This window comes from Stigmatopora nigra, chromosome 20 (genome assembly GCF_051989575.1).
Source record: "Stigmatopora nigra isolate UIUO_SnigA chromosome 20, RoL_Snig_1.1, whole genome shotgun sequence".
NCBI classification, from domain to species: domain Eukaryota; kingdom Metazoa; phylum Chordata; class Actinopteri; order Syngnathiformes; family Syngnathidae; genus Stigmatopora; species Stigmatopora nigra.
Window position 1 is genome coordinate 8,014,392 of NC_135527.1, and position 26,874 is coordinate 8,041,265.

At 40.9% G+C, this 26,874-nt stretch overlaps 1 long non-coding RNA gene across 1 annotated transcript in view; it reads left to right on the forward strand.

Moving 5' to 3' along the window:
- Window positions 1-7,430: 7,430 nt before the first annotated feature.
- The window catches only part of LOC144213879 (uncharacterized), a 44,668-nt gene continuing 25,224 nt past the window's right edge, over window positions 7,431-26,874 (forward strand). The window contains exons 1-2 of the long non-coding RNA XR_013330151.1: window positions 7,431-7,554; window positions 7,631-7,674. This is a non-coding gene — a long non-coding RNA (uncharacterized LOC144213879). The remainder of the gene's footprint in view (window positions 7,555-7,630; window positions 7,675-26,874) is intronic.

Below are 26,874 nucleotides of genomic sequence, written 5' to 3' on the forward strand. Positions count from 1 at the left end.
AAATGCTCTAAAGTTAACCAAAAGGTCAAGAGGACACTTGTCCTTGACACCTGGACTTCTGGAGACTATTTTTCACAGCAAGAGAACGATAAAATTGTTTTGGGAAGCATTGAAACTAGTGAAGATGGTTAAAAACAAGCTCTTGGCAACTGTGGATTTGTTTTGGGGAGGCGTGGCTTCTCAAGATGGTTGACATTAGAAACTCTATTGGAAAGATTGGACAGAACTACAATAGTTTGGAGAACTGAGACATATTTGTATGAGACTCTAAATCAGGGGTAGGGAACCTATAGCTCATGAGCCACATGTGGCTCTTAAGATTGGCGCATATAGTGCAATAGGTTGGAGAACTGAGACATTGTTATAAGACTATAAATAATGTTGTTTAAATATTATGAAGATATTAGCAAAAGGGACACCAGGGTCTTCAGAATTTGATTATTTTCTTGTAAGAATGAAATTATGTGATCTCAGATGCCTCCATTTTCAGTTCCGAAGGATTAGGCCGCCATTTTCCGGAGGATGTTGATCAGACATCCATTGTAGTCAATTGTCCGGAACCACTTAAATGTTTCTCAGTGTAAAATTGCAAAGAATAGTTTGATTATTATATTCTATGTTATGATTAAAAGATGATACGAATGCCCGGTGAGCGAGAAAGCGAGCGAGCGAGCGAGCGAGCGAGCGGCAAGGCCAAAAAACAACGTTGAATGGCCGTGTCCTTCATTCCCTCCGGCGCCACTTCATTAAAATGGTAAATGGAGATGACTTATGGAGCTTTTATCTGCACCGTTACAGTGGCCAAAAGTGCCTTACGGGTGCTCGTATTCAAACATTAAAGCAGCAAAGTAGAAACATTTGCGCGACTATGACCGTTTTCAAATGGTTTTTTTGGAGCAAATCGTGGCCGTCCCCAGGGCCAAAGAGGAAAAGGATCATCCGGATTGTTATCGGACCAAATTTAAGGGAAGAAATAGCAGGAGCTTTGATGAAAAGTGGTTAAAAATTGGGCATATTGTAACTTAAAATGAACACTGTAAGCTAAGAGTAATGTTGGGGGCTGGGACGTTTGGTCCCTGGTCTTTTGGTCGTTTTTGGTCGCCGGTATTTTGGTTGCCGGGCAAATTGTGACAGATAGTTTGTTGTTGAAATCAGCTCTCAAAATTATATTCATGGGAGAGTTTAATATCTAAGAGAGATAATTTAATATCCAAGTACTGTTTAATATTTAAGTACATTTGACTGGCCACCAAAAGACCGGCCACCAAAAGGGACCAAAAGACTGGCGACCAAAAGACTGGCGACCAAAAGACTGGCGACCAAAAGGGACCAAAAGACTGGCGACCAAAAGGGACAAAAAGACTGGCGACCAAAAGACCAGCAACCAAAAGATTGGCCACCAAAATGGACCAAAAGACAGGCAACAAAAAGACCGGCAACCAAAAGACAGGCAACGAAAAGACCGGCAACCAAAAGACCGGCCACCAAAAGACCGACCACCAAAAGACCGACCACCAAAAGACCGGCCACCAAAAGGGACCAAAAGACTGGCGACCAAAAGACTGGCCACCAAAAGACTGGCCACCAAAAGACTGGCCACCAAAAGGGACCAAAAGACCGGCCACCAAAAGACCGGCCACCAAAAGGGACAAAAAGACTAGCGACCAAAAGACCAGCAACCAAAAGACTGGCCACCAAAATGGACCAAAAGACTGGCGACCAAAAGACCGGCCGCCAAAAGGCTGGTCACCAAAAGAGACCAAAAGACTTGCGACCAAAAGACTTGCGACCAAAAGACTGGCCACCAAAAGACTGGCGACCAAAAGACCGGCCACCAAAAGGGACAAAAAGACAGGCGACCAAAAGACCGGCCACCAATATGGACCAAAAGACTGGTGACCAAAAGACCGGCAACCAAAAGACCGGCAACCAAAAGACCGGCAACCAAAAGACCGGCAACCAAAAGACCGACCACCAAAAGGGACCAAAAGATCGGCCACCAAAAGACTGGCGACCAAAAGACCGGCCACCAAAAGGGACCAAAAGACCGGCAACCAAATGTCTGGTCACGCTAATATTTCTATGTTAGGGCTATTTTGGAGTCTCCAATTAAAAAAGATATAGGTATAGTATGAAGAAATAAAAGTGTGTTCTCAGAACTCTCCAACAAAAGCGGGACTTTGAAATCCCCCCATCTGTCAGGCGTACTTTTTTTTTTGCTCTCTGTGGTGTCGCGATGACGCACGCCAAAGCATAGCCACCACAAATATTTGTATGCTAATGCCGCTGTTCATCTGCCGCTTGAATGAAAGGTGGCCATCTGACAAGTGCTTGCTTCTCAAACCAGTCAAAGAAAGTCAGGAAAATACAACGCTTTTTCCAGTCTTGATTGCTAAAAAAATTGCCTGTTATTTTGGACTCAATAGCTCTTTGTATCGACTTTGAAAGCTGACAAAATAGATTGGTCGCTTCTCCAAGTTTAAATGAATTGTTGTCAATGACAAACAATGAGATTCCCAACTAAAATTTGTGTATTTCGGTTTTTATTATCATTTTCTTTATCTTTTTTTGCTCAAAAACAATTTAAATGTTCTTTTAATATTTTAAAATGCTCATTTTCTGGTTCTGGGTGTCATTTAGAATCTGTAAATTGACTAAAATCAAGTATATTATCATTTTTCATATCAATATTTCATCAAATCTATCTAAGTCTACACAAGAATTGGTGCCGAAACCCGGGACTTTTTTTTGTTGCTCAACAACAATTTAAATGTCTTTTAATATTTAAAAATGATCATTTTCTGGTTCTGGTTGTCATTTAAAATCTGTAAATTGACTACAATCAAGTATATTACCATTTTTCATATTATTTCTATCAAATCTATCCAAATACACACAAGAATTGGTGCCGAAACCCGGGACTTTTTCCCCCTTTAAAATAATAACAACGTCGTAGTGTTTCTATAAAATAACACAGCGGAGAACATATTTTTTTATCCAATTTGCAGTCCACTCCATTTGTCTTTTTTATCCACTTGGGATAAAATATCAATAGCCGTCTTGGTACTAGCATGAATCGGACATCTTAGACATTTATAATTTAGTATAAGGTTAGAATTATGGATGATATTTTTAGCTACACATAAAATACACACTCTCATTGGGAAATCTGTTGATATTTGCACCCTCGGGTTCGATCCCGTCGAGCCCAGCGAGAGCTAAATATTACTCGGATCAAACGTGTAACAGAAAACGAAGACTGTTGTCGACTTTAAAAAAAAAATTCATCTTGGCTGGCGCGTTAGATCAATTTCTGCCAAGGACATTTTTTTGTACGCTTTGGGGTGATTATGCAACAAAACACGCTCTGCTTTTCGGTTTATTTCAGTGCGGACGATTCATTAAAATGGAAATAGCGCTTGTTTTTTAATTTTTTTAGTGATTTCAGAGTTCTACTTTAGTGTAGATGTAAGGGTCAAGGTTTGCAAACAAAAGCGGCTCGCGAGGCGGACGCTATGTCCACATTGCCGCGATCGACACTGTAAATTAGCAGACTGTCTGCGCTTTTCTCTCGGGGGATCGCTAATGTCAACACGCTAGGCATTGTTGTTTTGGTTGTTCGTTTTTAGATCGATAAACCAGCTCGTGGATAACTTTCAAACTTGAACAGATATCATTTTCTACTTGGCTTTTTCTTGTACTTACATTTTCCTTCAAAAAGACATACCGTATTTTCACGACTATAAGGCGCACTTAAGTCTTAAATTGTCTCCAAAATAGACAGTGCGCCTTATAATCCAGTGCGGACCAAATACTAAAATACTTATCACGATAAAATTAAATAAATCAGTCAATAGGGTACACATTCCTCTACAGCTCTCACAAATACCACTCTACTACTTTCCCATAGAAAAAGTACTGCGCAAAGTGACTGCTGGGATATATACCGTATTTTCACGACTATAAGGCGCACTTAAAAGTCTTAAATTTTCTCCCAAATAGACAGTGCGCCTTATAATACAGTGCACCTTATATATGGACCAAAACAGAACACCAAAAACCAAAAACCACCACTGTGGAATATTAAAAAAACACAAACACCTGTACTGAAACAATACTGTTAAATATGCAGATGCCATCTTAGTTTACAACATCTCCCATCATATAGCTCCTCCCCCACTGCCCAAAAAATCCAAAACATCAACAATGGCTGGCTCTAGAGGTGACTGTAAAGTAGTGAGTGCTTCATACCAGGAAGTCAATAGCAATTACCGTATTTTCACCACTATAAGGCGCACTTACAAGTCTTAAATTTTCTCCAAAATAGACAGTGCGCCTTATATATGGAAAAAATGTCATTCATTGAGGGTGCGCCTTATAATGCGATGCACCTTATAATCGTAAAAATACGGTAATTAAAAACCTTGAGCTTTTTGTCCTTGGAGCATCTTGTTGTTATTTTTGGGACTATATTCTTCTTGACAACCTCTTACACAATCAGACCAATGAATTTAGAGCATCTATCAGTAAATATGTTATTAATCTATTCCCCCTACTCCAGGACAAATAAACAAATCAGCAGTTCTGCCATCTTTAAAAAAACATTCCCATTCAATTCTACTGACGTACTTAATGAAGTATTTTTCTATATATATGTAACCTAGTCCAACTTTTTCCACACTCTGACCCATTTGGGATTAATTAGTAGCTAATCAAAGTGAAAAGATCATATTAGTACACATTTCTACTCTCTAACATCCATCCGTGTCGAGTTTTTCTTTTAATGATCTGAGAGGTTTTCTTCAGATCCTCCATTTCATTTTAAAAATTCACCTTCTTTGGTCTCACAAGCGTTTTGGTCCCCGTTCTAGATTGTGTCTCTCAGGACGGGTGTCCTTTTAAAAGCTAACGTAATGGTTTTTGACAGACCACTTGTCCGGGACATCATATACTTTTAAGAAGAGATTTACCGCATGTTTTTTAGCCACGCAATCTCCTGGTTTCTCTTTCTGGTTTTTGGTTTTGGCTGCAGGCAAGGTCTACTTAAGGTTATCTAAAGATAGCTTACATCCTATCCCGGACCTCCTACTCGGCTCGTGCTAAAGCTAACGCCGTTTATCGTTTGAACGCCGTCCGACTCAGATGATGTAACGGCTCGGGAAGTGGGTCGCGATACTTTGAGAAAAAATATCTCTCGTACTGAAATGAAAAATGACTCATACACCTTTTAATAGTTGTTTATTTTAGTAAAAAGTGTTTTTTTTGCGAGTAGGCGAAACCTAGGGAATTGTGACCATACCCTATTCTATCTAAATCAGGGGTGGGCAAACTTTTGGGCCTGGGGGTGGGCCACGTTGACTTAAAAAATTTGACAGATGGGCCGGGTCAGCACAAGATTTGATACACATAAAAAAGTGCATCCGTTAACAGTACATATTAAACATAAATATAAAAATAGGACTAAAGTATTAACATACTCATCACTCATCATTAAAATAAGAAGTATAGAGTAAAGTAAGTAAAGGAATGTATTAAGAACTATTAAAATGTCATTTAAAAAAGATAGAGGGGCTGTAAAACACAAAAAAACAAATAAGAGTGGACAGAGCTACTACCAATGGCTTCCTCTTGACGGCGCCATCTTGGGGACTAAAAAACATTATTTGGACAACATTGGCGGGCCAGATTAAAAGACCTAGCGGCCTGGATGTGGCCCACGGGCCGTAGTTTACCCCATATCTAATCTAAATTCAAACAAATCACCCTTAAGGCTTTTTGCTGATTATCTTACACCCCCCATTGGGTTCCCCGACTACAATTGGGCTTATTTTATACCATTTTTTTGCAGATTTGGCTACCACAAATTGGGATTGTCCCCTATTCAGTGTACATTAAAAAAACACTCAACTCCTAAGGCTAGGTTTACTTGGTCCTATATGTTTTGGGTCGATATAGCTCACAAAGCTTTAAAAAGATTATTAAGAAGTATTAGCTTACATAAATCCACATTTAAGGGTTGTAAGGTCAACCTGAAATATACCAATGCTTAGAATTCAGCTCCTTAAAAGGTCACGTTAACCCTTTACCTTCCAAAACTGTTCAAAAATGCATATCGGTGACATGCGTGAGTTCCGTAATTCATGTTATCGTCAGCCTCGGAGGACTTGGCGGACAGCTGTCGGCCAGCTCAGGGTTTTCGCTCGCAAATGGAACATTTTGCAACATTTATAGATGCCCGAGTACTTGGCCGGTAGCGGAAGGAGGCGGTAGCGGTACATGTTGCGCAACAGACCCCCTCCCCCACCCGACTTGGCGGCAAGTCGGTCTTGGATGGGATGTAGAAAATGTGCTGGCCGTTTTCTAGCTTGTCACGCAAAAAAGCGGGTCTGGAAGCTCTCGATATGTTGATTTCCAATGGACCGAGATCGCTAACCCAATTTGGCAGGGATGCAAAATAGCTTAGGTTGCTTGTGTGGTGTCATTAGGACTGTCTCCCACGCGGAATAAAACGAAAAAATGGGAAAAAATGTGATGAGAGGGCGAAGAAAAATGTCATAAGTCCAAATTTGAACATTTTATACAAAGGAATTGTATTGGATAGCTTTATCTATCTTGTATTTGGGACATTTTGTTGTCGCAGTAGCAAGAGGGTGAGAATACAGACACAGAAAAAGACATTTTAGACATAAATAGATAGGTAATATGTTCATAAATAAATACATGAATAAATATATGAGTAAATATTGCATATTTGGTATGCAATATGCATATTATTGCTTCGATTAGTTTGATATTTTACTTCAATGAACCATAGAAACATATTTAAGGCAAAAACTAATGTTATACCAAGTCAAAAAGATACATCGCTGCCCTCTACAGGCTATTTTCCATCATAAAAACTTGAAATTCACAGAATACCTATCTCAAATCCCTGAAAATAAACCTTCCCAAAATTAAAATTTATTTTATTTACCTCCAAATACTTTGATTCTAAAACAAACAAATTGCTAAGCTAGAAAATTCCTATTCTTAACAATTGTCCAACCCGTTTTTCCTAGGAAGGTCGGCACACTTGAAACAAATTAGCCGTCAAGTACCGTCAATGGCATCTATTGAGCTTAGTGCATCACTCTAGTTTGCCCTCCTGTGGCCAAAAAACAATCTGCGCTTCCTCTCTTGACATACACACACACTTAGCTTTCTCTCTCTCTTTCTCACTCTCTCTCTATTTCTCTCTCTCTCTTTCTCTCCCAGCTCAGAAGCCGGCGTAAATCGGACAGCGTGCAGCGGCAGCGTTTCCTCGGGAAAAGCATCTTTTTGCTCTCGACGCCGTAATCCCGAAGACCGGCACCAAAAAGAGAGCAGGTACCCACCCGCATTGAATTCCCAATCCTGCTCATCCCAGATGTTGGACTTTTAATAATGGCTAATGGACTTCTTCTTTTACAGTTAAAAAGGACATTTTTTTTGGAATAAGAAAGGCATTGCTGTTTTCGGACTTGGATGAAAGGGACTCCTCTGGAATTTCCGTGGGAAGCAAACCTCCCAGCCCTGGTAAGTCCACGTTTTGGATTATATTTAGTTTAAGATATTCCTTACCTTGATTGTACTCCATTTTTTTCTTTTAAAGACAGTCGGCAGGTGCTCTACCGTTCAACCCTTCCAGCGTACATAGTAAGTCAATACTTTTTTGTGTATATTATGAAGTTGAGATGTAGAATTTTCTCTTATTATCGATGAACCGTTTCTGCCATGCACCGTTGAGCAACTGTAACATTTTAATGGGGTGTAGTGGGAAGTTTTGGGGTGTATTTGAAGCTTCAGAAAGGCTGCGGTTGGGGGTCTGAAGACGAAACTAAAAGGGGAAAGTTGCCGCCGAGGCTAAATGTTGTGACAGGGTGCCGGTGAAGCGTAAACGGAGTGAAATTTCGTGCCGTTTGCGGCTTGGCAGCATCTAAAATTTGCAGGGTAATGTGTTTTTCGCAACTGCTCTACATATTGTTGGAGTGGTTATATAATTTGTTGGAAAAAAAACAAAAATGTGTTGGAAAAAATGCAAAAAGATGATAATTATTGAAACTAGATGATTTTTTTAAAGGGAATCCAATCAGGTTAGGGAATCAATCTCGAACAAATGGTAGATTTGCTGTTTAATAGTTGGATTTTTACTCTTTTTGGGTGTGGCTAATATAGGGTCCATCCTGGCATGAGACTCCGCCCACATTACGCCGTCTACTGGTTTAGGTCTTGTAGTTATAGATAGTTATTGTGTATTGATATATTATTTTTAAGCTAAATACTTTGCATTTTTACTGGCATATATATTTTTATGTGTTGTTGGCATATGGGTCGGTTTTATGCGGGTTAATGTGTTGGATTGGCATTGGATTTTTATGGAAAAGCTATTTCGTTACAGTTTAAAAACTTAATTTCATCTAAAAGCTAATGACGACATTGGTAGATCTTCTCATTCTTCTTATATGTGCGTCACAGTTTGCTTCTAAAGGAAGTCTTTCAACCAGTACAACAATTTTAGAGTACCTTGTTGTTATAGGATGGGAAGAACTTCCGATGACCTAGCAGTTTTAAACTCGTCTATCCGTACCGGATGGCTTGGAATCATATTTTCCAAGCCAAAGTAGTTGAGTGGATCTTGTAAAACAGACACGCCCACTTGAGTCAAACAGACCTGCAACTTCACTTTGCTGACTCCCTTTTTAATAATGAGATGATTAAATAAGACAGTCCAAATTACCGAATGACTCCGCACCCCGAAATCTGCTCGGCAACACGCTTCTATGTAAAATATTTTGTCCAAATTAGCTTTAAGAATGCGGGACAACATCTAAATAACTCTCAGGAAAAACCGGACAGGCATAAAAGGACAGACAGAACTTTAGTCAAGACAGATCAGGTGATATTGATCACCAAAACGTGTCCGTAGAAGTACTAAAGAAGGGTAATAAAAGCCCACCTTGTCTCCTTATCACCCTTGGCGTTCAATTCCTTTCCCCAAGCCGCCTTGTGACAAGACACACATTCAATTACGCCGTTCTTTTCATCCTCCGGGTTGTGAATTCACAAATACAGCGGTCCCTAGTGGACGTCCAATCCTTTTGAAGTCGTAGGGTGGCATGGAGGACACTCCAAAAAGCGCCACACCTGAACCGTTTAAGTTATACGGCCCCCAGCTCGTAAATCAGACCCTTGTTAAGCCGTGACAACGTTTGCCTTCCGTGCTATAGACGCCAACGCCATTAAAGCTTGATCTATGCCATCTGTCCGGCTGCCGACCGCTCCCCAATTAAAGCCCCTGCTTTCGAGTATTCCCGGCCAGAACGCCGCCATGTATAAATTTCAACGCCGCCGCCGTGGTGACGGCTATGAAGTCGGCGAGGGGTGAGGCGGCGAGTGGTTCGATGCCTGGAACTGAACAAGAGAAATCAATTAGACGCTACTCAGCTGGCTTCCCAGGGAATTCTAGCTAGGGAAAAAATGTTGTAGCCAATTGGGAGGGTTCTCTACATTTTTTGGTGGCTTTTAGACAAAATACATCAGCAAAAATGGAGAAATTTTGCACATAAGTGCGTCTAGTTTCACGTAAAAATGTCAGTTATGCAGTTATGTTTACCAAATGACCCCCATACTCTGTAGCAGGGGTCGGAAACAATTCATATTTTCTAATATTTTTCCTTGAGAGCCATTCTCTGACTTTAAAAGTCAAAATATATATAAATGGGTCCCTGTTTTTACTAATTTTACCCTAAAAACTACTTTTCAGTTGCTAATAAATACAAATATGCATTCCAGAAGAGACTAATCTAAAGAAAATGAAGATTAAAGCAGTTTTAAATGTAATAACTCAGTTCTGTCATCAGCAGTTTCCATATTTTAGCTAATAGGTTAGCAAAGAGCCAGATCCACCTATCCAAAGAGCCACATGTGGCTCCTGAGCCACATGTTCCCTACCCTGTAGGCTTCTTTGCGTAGCAGCACAACCTAAAAGCATTTATTCACTCATAATCTGGCAACATTATTCTATTATCAAAGTCAAATATTGTTATAAAAACAACTCTGCTTCCAATTGCTTAATTACTGCTAAACAATAAATAAAACAAATGGCCGAATCAGTCAAAACAATCATTTTAAACGTCCCTACAGTCACCAAATTTGCCAGGAATAAGTCATAAAATACAACAGAAACACAACAATAATTTCCCCCACAACCCAACACAACCTGGACGGCCATATTGAATCCACCAAACTTTTTCCCTTGACGCAAACTAACGTAAAATGTAAAGATTGGTCGTTGAGAGAGATGGAATTCTGGTTTCTTTAAGGCTTAGAACATTGAAATCCTTGTGTAATCCTGTGTGTACAATGATCTGAAAAGGACAACGCGTGTAAACACCACGCTGTCGCTTCTTTACCCGGAGTTTCCACGCTCGGCATCTTGGGAGAATAACAATGAGGGATCAGTCTCACCCTCTGCGGGCTGGTTTTTATCTCCAGACCTTGGTTAGTTTGGACAGAAGTGAGGAAGAGGAGGAAGAGGAGGAGGTCCCTGGCATCTTTAAAAACCCTCCCCTCTGTTCTTTCTTACATGGTGGGTCTTCTTCATGTTCCGACGAGGGGCAGACCGAGATCCGTCGAGTCCTTTTGAGTACACGGCTGTCTGAAATTGCTTGGTTTTGTCATCTCGCCGTCACGCCGCCGACTAAAAGCGCTCTTGGCCAAATGCTACAGGCATCTTGAAAGCTTTTATCCTGGAGTATTACTCCCATTTTGCTTCACCTTTGAATGTAAAGATTGAGCAGGTTCGCTTCACCCCCCGTCCCCCCCAAAAAACTAGACTAATCCAGTTTTACTACGACATGGCAGGGACGTGATTGTGTGTAAAAAATGATATGAAATGTTCCCCTATGCTGGGGTTTGTCACAGGGCATGGAGTAGTTAGGGTTTATTTGGAGGGACAATATGTCTGGCAATTTAGGCTGCCATGATTAATTTGCTCCTGTTGGAGTAGTATACGTGTCTTTTGATTGTTATTGTGGACCGGAAAATTCTACAAATGTTGTTTTTTTGAGTTTTCATACATATCTATATTTAATATTTAGTCAAAGATCAGAAATATGGTGATGCTTTTAATTTGGCTTGGACCAAGAGTGACTGGACGTTTGGTCGCCGGTGTTTTGGTCACTGGTAAAATGTACTTAGATATTAAACAGTACTTGGATATTAAACAGTACTTATATATTAAACTCTCACTCTTAGATATTAAACTCTCTCTCTTAGATATTAAACTCTCTTAGATTTTAAACAGTACTTAGATATTAAACAGTACTTAGATATTTAACAGTACTTGCATATTAAACAGTAATTACATATTAAACATTACTTAGATATTAAACATTACTTAGATATTAAACTCTCTCTTAAATATTAAATAGTACTTAGATATTAAACAGTACTTAGATATTAAACTCTCTCTTGGATATTAAACAGTACTTAGATATTAAACAGTACTTAGATATTAAACAGTACTTAGATATTAAATAGTACTGAGATATTAAATTCTCTCTCTTAGATATTAAGCAGTACTTAGATATTAAACCCTCTCTCTCTCTTAGATATTAAACAGTACTTAGATATTAAATTCTCTTCTAGATATTAAACCCTCTCCCTTAGATATTAAACTATCTCCATTAGATATTAAACTCTCACTCATGAATATAATTCTGAGAGCTGTTTTCAACAGTAAACTCTCTGTCACCATTTGACAGGCGACCAAACGTCCGAGCACCGGACCAAGCACCCAAATAAACTGGCAAATAAAACAAGGCCTTGGACAGAAGACTTAGGCTCAGCAGCGTATCTGTAGAAATAACTCCAATCGATGTTTAAATTAAATTTGACCCAAAGAGCCTGTAGGCAAAGTGCAATTCACATCTTTTTGCTTTCCATTGGGCTTGACGCCAGATAGACGGGCGACCGATCTATTGGGAATAGAATTTGGGGTCTCCGGGGGATAGGGGAACACCTTCCTTTCCCTCCTAATACGCCTCCCCTTCTTTGATTGGCTAATACAGTTAGCGCCAGGCGTCCCTTATTGGATCATATCAAAGGTCAGAAGAGTCCCGCAGACGAATCAATCTCCTCCGTCTGAGGAAGCGTGGAATTGAAGGCCCTAGCATCCATCTCGCCGGAATGAAAGCGGGTGAGGAGTGTGTAGGGGGGGAGGGTGGGGGGGTTGTGTAGGGGGGAGGGCCACTGAGGTGGGCGAGGGAGGCGAGATTGAGCTGTTGACTTGGGGGATGTGATATCTTCCGAGTCTGTGCTGTTATTTCTTACCACTCTGGGGAAGATCCAGCTTATTAATGTGGCAGCAGGCGGACATTATTTGTTAATTCCCTCCGAATTGGAACCCAGCAAAAAAAACCATCAAACTTTTAAGGGTAAAAAGCTGGCCCAAGTATTTGCTGTGTTTCCAAGTCAACACATTGCGCTTAATTGCTTTTAAAGGTTGTCTGAGGTATGTTGTGCTACCCAAAGGCATTTCTTGCTATTCTATACATTTTTTGATTGTTTTTGAACCCTCTACATCTTAAAGGGAAATATATTTGCAAAGTAGAACAAATCTTGCATTGAAGATAAGTCTATTTTTGCATAAAAATGTCAGTTATATAGATATTTTTATCAAACTAACCCGATTCTCTGTGGCAGAAGTAGGGAACCTATGGCTCAGGAGCCATATATGACTCTTTCCATGGGTGCATATGGCTCGAGAGCTATATATGGCTCTTTTCATGGGTGCATATGGCTCTTCACTAAGATGGGAGGTAAAATATGCAAATCACTGCGAAAACTGAGTCCCGAATGCACCAATAGTAGTAACACTGGCGTTTGACCTAGCTCTAGCACCCCTTTAATCATAATTTAGTTTTTCATTACTCTATTCATTGATACTGATTGATTAGCAACAGCATAACAATGTTGTCAAAAGAATTCGGAGACTTTTTGGACTTTAAAAGTGGTAAAATGTCCAAAATAATCACAAATTTTCATATATTTTGACTTTTCAATTCTGAAATTTGTTTTAAAGAAATAACATTATAAAATATGAATTGTTTATGGCTCTCTCTTTGTCAAAAAGGTTCCCTATAGGCTTCTTTGCGTAGCGGCGCCCAATCAAAAAGCATTTATTCATTCACAATCCACCAAAACATTATTCTATTGTCAAAGTAAAATAATGTTATAAACAACTCTGGCTTAATTACGGTTAAAAACTACACAAAACAAATGCCTAACTCGGTATAAACAATCTTTTTAAACCTCCCCTACAGGCACCAAAAAGTCACGAAATCCCCCCCCCAAAAAACATCCCAACAGAGTCATTAAAGGGCCGAGTACCACACGGTGACTAAATCAGGCGGCGAGCCGTTAAATACGGTCCCTCCGAGCACGCAATTAGTTCAATTAACGGCGACCCCTCAGGTCAACACGCGTTTCGATAAAAGCTACCGGCATATTTACTCCATTAAGATTAGAAGTCACCGATTTAACAACTCACCGGTGGCTTTCAACCCCCCCCCCCCGCCCCACGCAAACGGAAAAGCTTTAGCGTGAGCTAATGTTTGCTTAGGCCATGAGATCCGAGAGAGAGAGAGCGCCTCCTTTTGCCGACCATGAGTTTGCACTCCAATTGAAGATGATCAAAAGGTTTTTTTTCGAATTTAACATCCACTCGCACGCTCTAGGCGGCCGCGCTAATTGCAGGCAGTCGCGGAAACTGATCTCAGAACTAGAAGTAGCGGCGTTGGGGGGTGTTGGAGGGAGGGGGGTGTTGGAGCAAAGCCTGCAGTGGGAGTCAAAGCCGCCTTAGGCCCGAGCCAAAGTGTTTTAAATGGATTACACTAGCGTGTCATTGCGATTACACACCGCTCGCAGGGACCACCAAGACGTGGATTCGGATTTACGTTTGTGTCTTTGTCGTCGCCCCCGTACTCCGAAGAAAACCTGTTGGGTGCAGGTGGTATTGTGGGAGGTTGTGAGACTTGTTTGTGGTAGATAATAATGTCCTAGGTTTATATGAGAGGATTAGTTTTGGCCAGAATGATGACAAAAGAGAGTAGATGTACTCCATGTTTTTTCACTGTAGAGTGCTTAGTTGGTTCTTGGATGATTGGTCGCCAGTCTTTTCGTTGCCGGTCTTTTGGTTGCCGGTCTTTTGGTTGCCGGTTTTTGGTCCCTTTTGGTCACTGGTCTTTTGGTCACTGGTCTTTTGGTCACTGGTCTTTTGGTCACTGGTCTTTTGGTCACTGGTCTTTTGGTCCCTGGTCTTTTGGTCCCTGGTCTTTTGGTCCCTGGTCTTTTGGTCCCTGGTCTTTTGGTCCCTGGTCTTTTGGTCCCTGGTCTTTTGGTCCCTGGTCTTTTGGTCCCTGGTCTTTTGGTCCCTGGTCTTTTGGTCCCTTTTGGTCGCCAGTCTCTTGGTCCCCAGTCTTTTGGTCCCTGGTCTTTTGGTCCCCGGTCTTTTGGTCCCTGGTCTTTTGGTCCCTGGTCTTTTGGTCCCTGCTCTCTTGGTCCTTGGTCTTTTGGTCCCTTTTGGTCGCCAGTCTTTTGGTCCCCAGTCTTTGGTCCCTAGTCTTTTGTTCCTTTTTGGTCCCCGGTCTTTTGGTAGCCAGAGTTTACTATTGAAGCCAGCTCTCAAAATTATATTCATGAGAGAGAGTTTAATATCTAAGAGAGAGAGTTTAATATCTAAGTACTGTTGAATATCTACGTACATTTGACTAAAAGACCAGCGACCAAACGTCCGGTCACGTATGATATTGTCATATTTAAGACCCTTCGAGGTCTTACCAAAAACCAGGGTCTCCATCAGTGGATGGCAGCCAACCATTAATTCCGTCAAACCTTCCACTTCACATTTCCCCATCCCCAATTACAAAGAAGTACCTTTTGGCTGGTAGTGACATGAGCAATGGGAATATGTCCATCAGATGAATGTAATCTCTCTCTACTGGAATTACATTCCGAGTCCAATTGAAACATGAGACAACGTCATCCATATCTGCGCCTTTTACCAATCCCCCCCGTGCATGAATTCATTTCTTTCGGTCTGCAAGATAAATAGCGACTCCAGCCGGGACGGGAGCACAAATACATTGTCCCCCGCCTTGCCCACCAGCTGAGGCTAATTGGCGCTCAGCGCTCGTGGCCATTGTGTCAAGATCATATTCTCGCCGGCACCGGCGCGGCGATTAGCGCGCCGTTGGCCGATATCCAGACTCTGGAGACGACGTTGGCGCTATATGGGCCTTAGCCACTCGTTCATCCTTTTCATGTGCCGGTATTGTGCTCGTCAAGATGTCTGACCCGCGGCACCTTGGCTGGGAATGAATACCCAAACAGCAGTTCATTGTCAAGAGAGGCTTGAGAATGTCAGTTCATTCGGTAAAAAAAAAGATTAGATCGCTTTCGGGGTGTCTCTGCTAGACAACGTCAATGTGAGGGGAAAAAGGCATTAGGATGACTTGAAAGCTGCTGTCCTCAATGGCGGACAACCCAGAGTTGCTCAAAAAAGTTTGACTAAGACATTCGTTTTTAAGAGGAACGCAATTGGACGTCATTTGTTAAATCGTCTGTATTGGATTTGGAACAAAATGCACAAAAAAGACCCGCTTTGTTGCAAAACTCGGCATGTAGGCTGATCACGTTACCGGACATTTGGTCACCGTTGTTTTGGTCCCTTTTGGTCGCTGGTCAAATGTACTTGGATATTAAACAGTACGTAGATATTAAACAGTACTTAGATATTAAACACCACTTAGATATTAAACAGTACTTAGATATTAAACACTACTTAGATATTAAACACTAATTAGATATTAAACAGTACTTAGATATTAAACACTACTTAGATATTAAACACTACTTAGATATTAAACACTACTTAGATATTAAACACTACTTAGATATTAAACACTACTTAGATATTAAACACTACTTAGATATTAAACACTACTTAGATATTAAACACTACTCAGATATTAAACACTATTTAGACATTCAACACTACTTAGATATTAAACACTATTTAGATATTAAACACTACTTAGATATTAAACACTACTTAGATATTAAACACTACTTACATATTAAACTTTCTCTCTCATAAATACAATTTTGAGAGCTGGTTTCAGTAAACCGTAAACTCTCTGCCACCATTTGACCGGCAACCAAAAGACCGGCGGACAAAAGGGACCAAAAGACCAGCGCCCAAACGTATCTTAAACATAACAATATCACATGTTATTCTCGTTGACCGGTCTGCCGCTCCCCCCACCATAGCAGAAGGGTGTGAATCTTTCGCTACGTACCGGCGCTCTCCAAAGCGCCTCATTTGGCTGCGGCGTGGCGCTCTGAAGGGGCGGCAAAGTAACATCCGGCGTTTGAGTGCGCCGTTCATCCCGCCGGGCAAATGAATTTTTCATCAACCGGCCCCGAGGGCTTCATAAACATAGAGCGAGAATCAGCCAGGCGACCGGACGAGAGAGAGAGCGGCTGTTTTTGCGCCGACGAGGGTGCCGGCGCACCTGGTCGGCGAGCTGCCGCCCCAGTCTCGTTGGCGGCTGACCTCGCCGTCCACTTAGCCGTAGTTTATGATTACCATAAAAGGCGGATCGTCTTCAAAACAATATCGAAGTACTACAGGCTCGGCTTCCATTAGTGGCAGGTTTTTACTAAAAGGGGGCCAAGTGGTTCCCCTGGGGGAGGGCCGGAATACTTTGCTTTTGTCATCTGTGCTGAATTTTAGTTCGAGTAGAGGGAGGACATGGTTTTGGTGATTTTGTGTTCGAGTACTAGCTGTTCTCAGTCAAACTTTAAACTCAAGTGTTAGTTCTCCACAATATATTTTAACAAATACATTTTGGGCACCTCTATAAAATGTAGATTTTTAGAAAAATGCGCCCCAGAAGCCGCTTAGTCATTTCTTTGTTCGACTCAACAGAACACTTGTCACTTTAGCAAATAGGAACCTGGGGATCCAGCTTTTACTTTCGGGTATTTTTCATCATTTGTTATTGTCAAGACAATTTGACCAAGCTCCATGATGTGAAACTTGTCAGGTGTCATCTGGGAGTTTTAAGTCTCGCCGAGGCAGGAAGCATCTTTTTCTAGGGCAAGGGTAAGTAATCTATGGCTCAGGAGCCATATATGGCTCTTTCCATGAGTTCATATGGCTCTTTACAAACCTGAGAGGTAAAATATGCAAATAACTGGCGTCTGACCTACCTCTAGCACCCCTTTAATCCTATTTTTGTTGTTCCTTACTCTTCCGTATGCATAATCTCAGCATAACAATGTTGTCAAAAAAATTCGGACACTTTTTGTACTTTAAAAGTGGTAAAATGACCCAAAAAAATCACATATTTTCATATATTTTGACTTTTCTATTCTGAGAATGGCTCTCAAAATATACTTTTATAAAGTATGAATTGTTCATGGTTCTCTCTCGGTCAAAAAAGGTTCCCGACCCCTCGTTCTATGAGATTGGAGATTAGTTTTGTTTGTAGTAAGCGTCTCATTCCGCCGTAAATGTACTGTAAGTAGGTCCGACAGAATAAATTGCCGGCGATTGGCAAGCATCCTGATTAGCTGCCTTCAAGTGAGATTAGAATGTAAAATCTACTCCCACAGGCACTCCCAATGAAGGGTTGCGGAGGGGTGTCATACTAATGTACGCTGGATAAATCTATTACAAGCATTACTATGAGCAATCAATGTTACTACTTGATTCTCAGTCACGCTCTGAAAGCAATACTTTCATTAGCATGAAATAAATTGAAAAGGGCTTCACATTTTAGTGGTCACTCAAAATAAATGGAGGAAACACAACTCTATAGGATTTGGCCTATTTTATCCATTACTACTTTGACATTCTGGCTATGTCATTGGTGGGAATGGTACTCGCAGGATTTGGCAATAATTGCACTGCAGGGCGACAATAAATGAGAGCTAGCATCTGCGCTAATAGCCGTTTCTTAAAAAAAAATACACACAAAAATAGCTCAAATTGTTTGAAGCTACTCTTTCCGATTGGTTAAAAAAAGCAACGGGACAATGTTGTTTCTTCGGGTTTTGGTTTAGACTTTCCAGGTCGATATCCGTCTGCCAATGGCGACGTCTTTGTTCATGCCTCAAGCTGACTGCCGCTGCATTTTCCCACCTTCAATTCCCGTAGCCTAATTAGAGGAATGCTGCGCCAATAATGACTGACATGTTACTAAGCGGCGTTCAGAAACAAAGCAAATCGATTGGATGGGGATCAACATTATTTGGAAAGGGATTGAGGGGAAGTTTGGGGGAAGTCTTTTTTTTGGTTTACGAGGTTGTAGGGCTGCGGAATTCGATGCTCGGACGTTTGGTCGCCGGTCCTTTGGTGGCCGGTCAAATGGTGACAAAGTTTACTGTTGAAACCAGCTCTCAAAATTATATTCATGAGAGAGTTTAATATCTAAGAGAGAGAGTTTAATATCCAAGTACTGTTTAATATCCAAGTACTGTTTAATATCCAAATAATGTTTAATATCCAAGTAGTGTTTAATATCCAAGTAGTGTTTAATATCCCAGTAGTGTTTAATATGCAAGTACTGTTTAATATCCAAGTACTGTTTAATATCCCAGTACTCTTTAATATCCAAGTACTGTTTAATATCCAAGTAGTGTTTAATAGCCAAGTAGTGTTTAATATTCAAGTACTGTTTAATATCCAAGTACTGTTTAATATCCAAGTACTGTTTAATATTCAAGTACATTTTACCGGCGACCAAAAGGGCAGCCAGTCCTTCCCCTTTAAATTAATTGGACATCAGTGGGAGGGGATGAGTTAAATACTATAAAAAACAAGTGTTATGGACTATAGTTCTAGTTTTATTTATGTACATTTTATAAATAAACTGAGTGATGCATACAATTAATGCCTTTAAAATTCATTTAGCTAAACATTTATGGTTTTCCCTTTTTAGGGCGTGGCTAATGGTTCCAAGTGTAACATTTTTAGCTGACATTTGTTATTTTCAAAAAATACAGCATTGCATTTTGGTCATTAGTAAACTGTATAGTATTACATTTTTATTATAGTACTAGTTAATTTCTTGTATTTACTTCTGCCTATCGGGTTAAAAGAAGGACCCAAAAATACACCAGGTATCTAGAAATGATAATTATGTATCCCTTACTATACAACCTTGTGGGAATGACCCAATAGGAACACACCAAGTACTTTTATTTTTTCATTGAGCGAGTTTTAATTTAGCTTTGAAACGCCACGCAGAGTCAAATGAGATTTTGACCAAGAACGCCTCGGCGCTGATCGCACGCCGTCAGTTGTCAGTCGGCCCAAATTAAGCAGAAAGAGCCATTAGTGCAAAAAAAAAAACGCTAGCAAAGAGGAAGGAATATATTTCAGCCGCTTATGAATTATTCAGTTCTCTCTCCCAAGACGAGTATGCAAACACATTATTGATGCTTTTGTGCTTCTACGGTCTAGACACTTTTTGTTTCTCTTACATTTGCTAGATTATGAACTCTTGTTTGTGTTTTATTTGATTTTGCTTCGTTTTTTTGATGACCCGGATCCCAATGGTAGTAGCAAAAGGACAGTATGCAACTTTAATGGTTTTACTTAGCATTTAAAATGTGAACTCTTCTACGGGGGATTGCCGAGAGCGCTAAACGTACCTGAAATCAGGTTTCACCTTGACTTTTGCAGGTTTTGGAAGGGTTAGATTTAGATTTGAATGGATAGCAAAGTTCGGAAGGGAAATACAAACAATAACACTAAGAAAAATAGCTAAAAATGTGATGTTTCGTCCTTTTCTGCCACAGAATATCAATTTTTCCCCGATTTCAGCCGTATTTGAGGTTATTGCACCAGGAGAAAAGCCGGCGGAGCTTTAACGCCGCATCTCCCTGTTGAGCCCTGTGGGGTCCCAATTTCATCAGAGATATATTACACCCCCCATTACCTTCGGAAAAATGGTTAGATGGTTTTCCTTATGAACTCTTTTGGCCTTGAGCGTGGTGAATCCAATGCGTTTGTCTTTTTTTTTGTATTTTGGATACTTGGTCACTCTTGGTTATTTTAGTATTAATGGCTTATTTTATAAGCATGAATTAATGATGCTGTTTCGATTGCTGACATTTATTTTAAGGAAGGGTGCTTTAAAATGCCTTTAAAAATGAGCGGTGTGCAGATAGTCGTATTGATATCGGTCACAAAAATGATGTCAGGCGTCCAATCGTCTGGCGTCCAATCCTCTTTCTGTGGGGAATTGAAATTGCAGATAGTTGTATTGATATCAGTCACAAAAATGACGTCAGGCGTCCAATCGTCTGGTGTCCAATCATCTTACTGCTGTCAATTGAAATTGCAGATAGTTGTGTTGATATTGGTCACAAAAATGACGTCAGGCGTCCAATCGTCTGGCGTCCAATCATGTTTTGAAGTAAGTTTATCAGTAGTAGTCGGCAGATCCAATTCAGAAGCATAAGATTGATTGAAGAACTATTTATTTATTTATTTATTTATTTATTTATCCCGTATTCTGGAAATTTTGTTGTCAAAGTAGCTTGAAAGTGAGAATATAGACACAGAAAAATACATTTTAGACATAGATAGATAGGTATTAAGAAAGTTAATACATAAATACATGAAGAAATATATATATATATAAATAAGCCTGTTAGATAAAAGTTAGAATAAGAGTAATTATGATCATTTAAATGAATATGCAGTATTCAGATTCAAAGATATAGTTCATCATACAAGCTCACATTCAGTAGAACATATTAGTTGGCTTTTTCCAAGACCCCCCACCCCCATTTCTCCTGAAAACGATGGTGCTCTGCGGGTAGCGAGGGTAAAAAAAAGTGCTGAATAGACCGCCAGCTAATCCTAGCGCACTCCAACACGAACCGTTCACAGCGCACTCGCTCACGTCTCCTTCCCAGCGAGCCGCCAGGCGATCCACGCAAGCGCTACGGCAAAATACCCCTGCCTGGCCTCATTATGCATGCGGATTCTTGACGATCACTGGCTGGGATTAAGCGCACGTGTGACAGCCAAAGTGTGAGCTGGAAAAATTTGCAAGGTCCATGTCTACATATCTTGCCTTTTCCCATCTGGCTAACATAATACATTATGTATTAAACTTTAAGTACGATCACAGCTTAGGCGTGTTGTCGTCAGCGATAAAACCTTCGGGATTACGGATGGAAAATATTTGCCTACCAAGATTTTTCGGTGAGGTGAACGTGTCAGTCAGGAGTTGGTTTGAAATGTTAAGGTTAATCCATTGGGCTAGTGGAGGGGTCGGGAAGGTTTTGGACACAGAGAGAGACATAAACAATACATATTTTATAATGTTTTTTCTTGAGAGCCATTTTTAGAATAGAAAAGTACAGATATATGAAAATATGTATTTTTTTGGGTCATTTTACCACTTTTAAAGTACAAAAAGTGTCCGAATTCTTTTGACAACATTGTTTTGCTGTTGCTAATCAATCAGTATCAATGAGATTATGCATGTGGAAGAGTAATGAAAAACTAAATTAGGATTAAAGGGGTGCTAGAGCTAGGTCAAAGCCAGTGTTGCTACTTTTGGTGCGTTCGGGACTCAGTTTTCTCAGTGATTTGCATATTTTACCTCTCAGGTTAGTGGAGAGCCATATGCACCCATGGAAAGAGCCATATATAGCTCTCGAGCCATATGCACCCATGGAAAGAGCCATATATGGCTCTCGAGCCATATGCACCCATGGAAAGAGCCATATATATGACTCCCGAGCCATAAGTTCCCTACCCCTGTACTGAGTGATATGTCACTGACATTGATTCAACTCTTATTTAAAACGACTCAGTTGAACAACCACCACCAAGGTTCGTTCGGCTCCCCCGATGGCAGTCGATGTGTTAAATCTGAACATTTTGCCGTCAAGGGGTTAAGAAATGAAGCCATTGAAGGTTGTGGGCGATGATGGCGTGAGGGTAGACTCGCATGACAGGGCGTGAAGGAGATTCTTTGTCAAAGCGGAAAGATCCATTTTCAATGGCTCGTTTTCCTTTTAGCGGGGAGGACAGAGCAGCTGCGCTCGGCCCGCTAACGCCTCCGCTACCCTCTCTCTCTCTCGCTCACCCGGCCGGAATCGTCAAAGGCGCTTTCGCCTCGACTCCATCGCCGTCCGGCCGCGTTTTCCCTTGCCTGGCGGCCATCGGCGGCGCCGCCGCTTTGATGCTCCCAAAGCGAGCGACAATAGCAAAAAGTCTCGCTTTAGCGGCCATGAGTGTGTCATCTCGGCGACCCCTTTGCAAATTCCCTGTGCTGTGATCCAGAGAGGGCGTCCAATCAAGTTCTCCTGGACGGAAAAGTTTTCTGTAACTTAACAAGCGTGACCCTCCTGTTAGGTGTTGAGTGAAATTGTTTGAAAACTTTGTCAAGTGGATGAAATAAGGGGAATGTAACTCCTTCTCCTGACATTGTTAACTCACTTTCTGCCATTGACAAGGACAAATGGACCCAATTTATGCTAAAAATCAGCTCGTTTTAGAAGAATCGTACAGTAACTTTGGCATATTCTGGATTAGCAACCTTGCTAGTATCGTAACTGCTTAAAAACTCTGTTTCCTGACATTTTTAATTTACTTTCTGCCATTGACAAGGACAAATGGACCCAACGTATGCTAAAAATTAGCTCCTTTAACAAGGACTATAGAGTAATTTAGGTATATTCTGGATTAGCAACATTGCTACAGTCCTAACTGCTTTAAAACTCCTTCTCCTTACATTTTTAACTCACTTTCTGCCACTGAAGGACCCAAATTATGCTAAAAATTAGCTCTTTTTACAAGGACCATACAATAACTTTGGCATATTCCAGATTAGCAACCTTGCTACTATCCTAACCGCTTAAAAACTCCTTCTCCTGACATTTTTAACTCATTTTCTGCCATTAACAAGGACAAACGAACCCAAGTTATGCTAAAAAATAGCTCATTTTATAAGAATCGTACAGTAACTTCGGCATATTCCAAATCAGCAACCTTTCTACAGTCCTAACCGCTTTAAACCAGTTCCTAAATGAATCCTTGTTAACCACTAACGGCCGTCCAATCTATTTGAACTGGATTATCCTCAAAAAAGCCTTTATTTCTCCTTATACTAATCAAAAACCCAAAATATCTTTCATCCCTTGTACTAAACCCTATAGAGACATTTCCCAAGCTTTCTACCAGTCTTTCCTGATGCTAAAAATGAAGCACAGGCTTTCTGTGTAGCTCAGAAAAACCTCATACCACGGAATCCACTTAATAACGTGACCCCTCCGCTACACAGCGCAGCACCGGCGCCTCCGCCGCTGCCGCCGATCGATTCTATTTTTGTTCGATAGCTTGCTTTTTCTAACCTTCCTCCGAACACTGTTGAGACACCACGGCGCTCTGTTTGTATCCAGGACGAGATTCTCTCCATCCGACGTCCCACGCGGGGCGTCATGCATAATGCATTAATTGTTCCTCGCGTTCACGTGTAGCCGGCCGACCGGGTTCACTATTTATTCCCGTAGTCGCCATGTTAGGTTCATTTTTAGTTTTCTTTAATATAATATAAAGCAATACAAGGAGACATCGGGGACATCTTTGCAAGGTAGAATCTATTTTGACTTGGTCCTCGTCACAAATGATTCTGGAAAGCGGCAATTTCTCTTGCCCATTTAAGGCCATAAATCAAAATAATTACAAGGTTATTGATTAATCCAATTGGGTAAGCAAAAACAACAGCTGTAACAATCATGGCATATCAGGAATTCAATAATAACGATTAAGATCGGAACTAAAAAACAACTCTATTGGAAATGAAACAACTTAAGCGTCCTTCTAGGTCTGCATTCTGGGGTAAAGGTCAGTCCTATCGTCCAGTAAACAGGAAATAAAACAAACAAGCCTCCATTTGGCAGAAAAATTCCATAATCAAGCAATAAGAGCATCAAGATTTACGAAAATATGCAAGTAATCACGAAGGTTGTTGGTTAGCCATCACTCTGCATCTGCAACTTCTTAAACGTCCTTCCAGGTCTGCATTCTGGGGTAAAGGTCAGTCCTATCTTCCACTAAACAGTCCTCAGTGACATGTTCCAATCCCAAGCTCAAATTGAAGAAGTTCTCGTACAAAAATGATTAAATACACACATATATATAATAATATTACATAATAAATCCAGAAATACCGATGCCAGCGACCCCCTAACAGGTCCAATTGAGCCCAAACGGAAAAATAAGATGCCAAATGGTACAATGTAAAAACAATATGCAAGTAATCACGAAGGTTGCTGGAATCAAAACAATACAATAGTCCTTCACAGATTTCCCTTTCCAAACCCAGACCGACAGTCCTCATAGCCCGGGACTAGGTGAGATATCAGATCAATAGTCCTTGGAATAGGGCTAAAAAAATTTAAAATCCTCCGAGCCAGCTGCAGGGGGCAGTGTCCTTCGTTAACAGTTATACTGAGCGTTTATCTCCATTGCAAGCACATATTAATATATACATATAATCCTCACATTTATAATAGTATCCCAGAATAACCCTAACACGCTTCACGCCGGACGCTGATATTCCAATAATGTCTCCGGGCCCCTCGTGGTGTTTTACAACCCCGGCGAGCTCGAGGCCATCAACGGCGTGCCGCTGACGGCTCGTTGACAGGCGGCAAGACGGGCCCAATCTTGAGTGGGATGGAACCACGATTGGAGTCAAATACGTGCTGGCATCCACTTTGTGGCCACGTTCGCCCCGGGATGGCTGACGGGCGGGTTTTTTGGCCACTCTGATTTCCGAAAGGGGTGCCATCTCCTCCCTCTACGTCTTGGAAAATATATCAGCGTCTTTCCATCGACGCCGTCTCCCGTGCGGACGTCTGGGGTGATATTACTCCCCCGCCTAAGGGAGACTTTCCCTGTAATAACCGGGCTTTCGGCAAATGGCGTTTTATCCGGAGTGTCGCGACAGGTGTCTGAAAATCATTTTCAAGTAACATGGAATTTTTCCCCATTCACAGTTTTTATTATTACTCCACAATCGTGTTCTTGTGATCCAATTAGGGCTCAATAAAATTGGAATAATAACATTTTTTTCACCATCTTGCTCAAACTATCAACATCATTAATTCTCTTCTAACTACGTTATCACTGTAGGCTATACTACGGCTCGTTTACATTTTTGTACTCTACTATTCGACTCTCGTACTCTTTCACTGGATTATACTCCTTTTGTCTAGTGTGTATGAATTCTGTGGTATTGGTGTGTTGTTATTGTTGACAGTAGTAGAAGTCCAATCTGTGGGAGGTCTAGCAGGAAAGGATTTAATGTTCATTTGCTGCCACTTGAAATGGGTGCTCGGACGTTTGGTCGCTAAGATTTACACCCTTCTCCTACAGTGGGGGGAGGTCAGACTGGTCAAAGAGTATAACATGTGATATTGTTATGTTTAAGGTATGTTTGGTCGCTGGTCTTTTGGTCGCCAGCCTTTTGTCCCTTTTGGTCGCTCGTCTCTTGGTTGCCAGTCTTTTAGTTGCCAGTCTTTTGGTCCCTTTTGGTCGCCGGTCAAATGGTAACAGAGAGTTTACTGTTGAAACCAGCTCTCAAAATTCTATTCATGAGAGAGAGTTTAATATCTAAGAGAGAGAATTTAATATCCAAGAAAGAGAGTTTAATACCTAAGAGAGAGAGTTTAATATCTGAAAGAGAGAGTTTAATATCTAAGAGAGAGACTTTAATATCTAAGTACTGTTTAATATCTAAGAGAGAGAGAGTATAATATGTAAGTACTGTTTGATATGTAATTACTGTTTAATATCTAAGTAGTGTTTAATATCCAAATACTGTTTAATATCTAAGTAGTGTTTAATATCCAAATACTGTTTAATATCTAAGTAGTGTTTAATATGTAAGTAATGTTTAATATCTAAGTACATTTGACCGGCGACCAAAAGACCGGCCACCAAACGTCCGGACACGCTTGAAATGTGCACTATTTGTAAATTCCCGAGTCTTAATTCTACACATGCTCCCCTCTGCCCCCTTATGGACCGCATGAATAGTCCGGCCTCAACTCCAGAATAACTTCTGAAGCTCAATGAGTTGTGATGTGACACGGTGCAGTTTGAGTGACACCAATGACGTATTTAGATCGGGGGCTGTCAGACGGCTCCGCCGCTTCGGAGTTTTGACACAATGAAAGATGTTATATTTTCTTGTCAGTGCGGGTATTAGAGACGGGATGTCGTGATAGTCAACCGTTAAGAACAAGATGTGCAAAAGATACTCACTTGCTGCCATTTGCAGTGTGATGAGATTGACTATTTTGGGATCGATAATAATCCAGAGAATCCTGCTCATTTGAGGCTTTGTAGTCGCAATTTTACCTTTTTGTTCTCTGGAAATAATATGCTAAGATCTTTATCTGTCAGAATAGTGCTAAGTTTAGCCCCGGTTGTGACCTCTATGACTGTAGATACCCCGGTTTTCCTTCTCTGAACAGACGAACCGGCAAACTAGTTCCTGTCAACCAGAGTGTAATTAATTCGAACTAGTTTGAAGGCGTACCTCCAGCTGCTTGTTCTTCTAACCCTTCCGACTACAGCGTTTACGGTTTACCGCCAGTGTCCCCAGAGGGCGACTGTTCTGTCAGTCCCTCGTAACAACGTAACGAGACTCGTCACGGCGTTTACCGGTTAAAGACTGGTCGCGCAATATGTGTGCTCAGAAAACGCGTTCCCTTAACACCCCCAACTGTTCTGGGAGAGAACTTGAAACT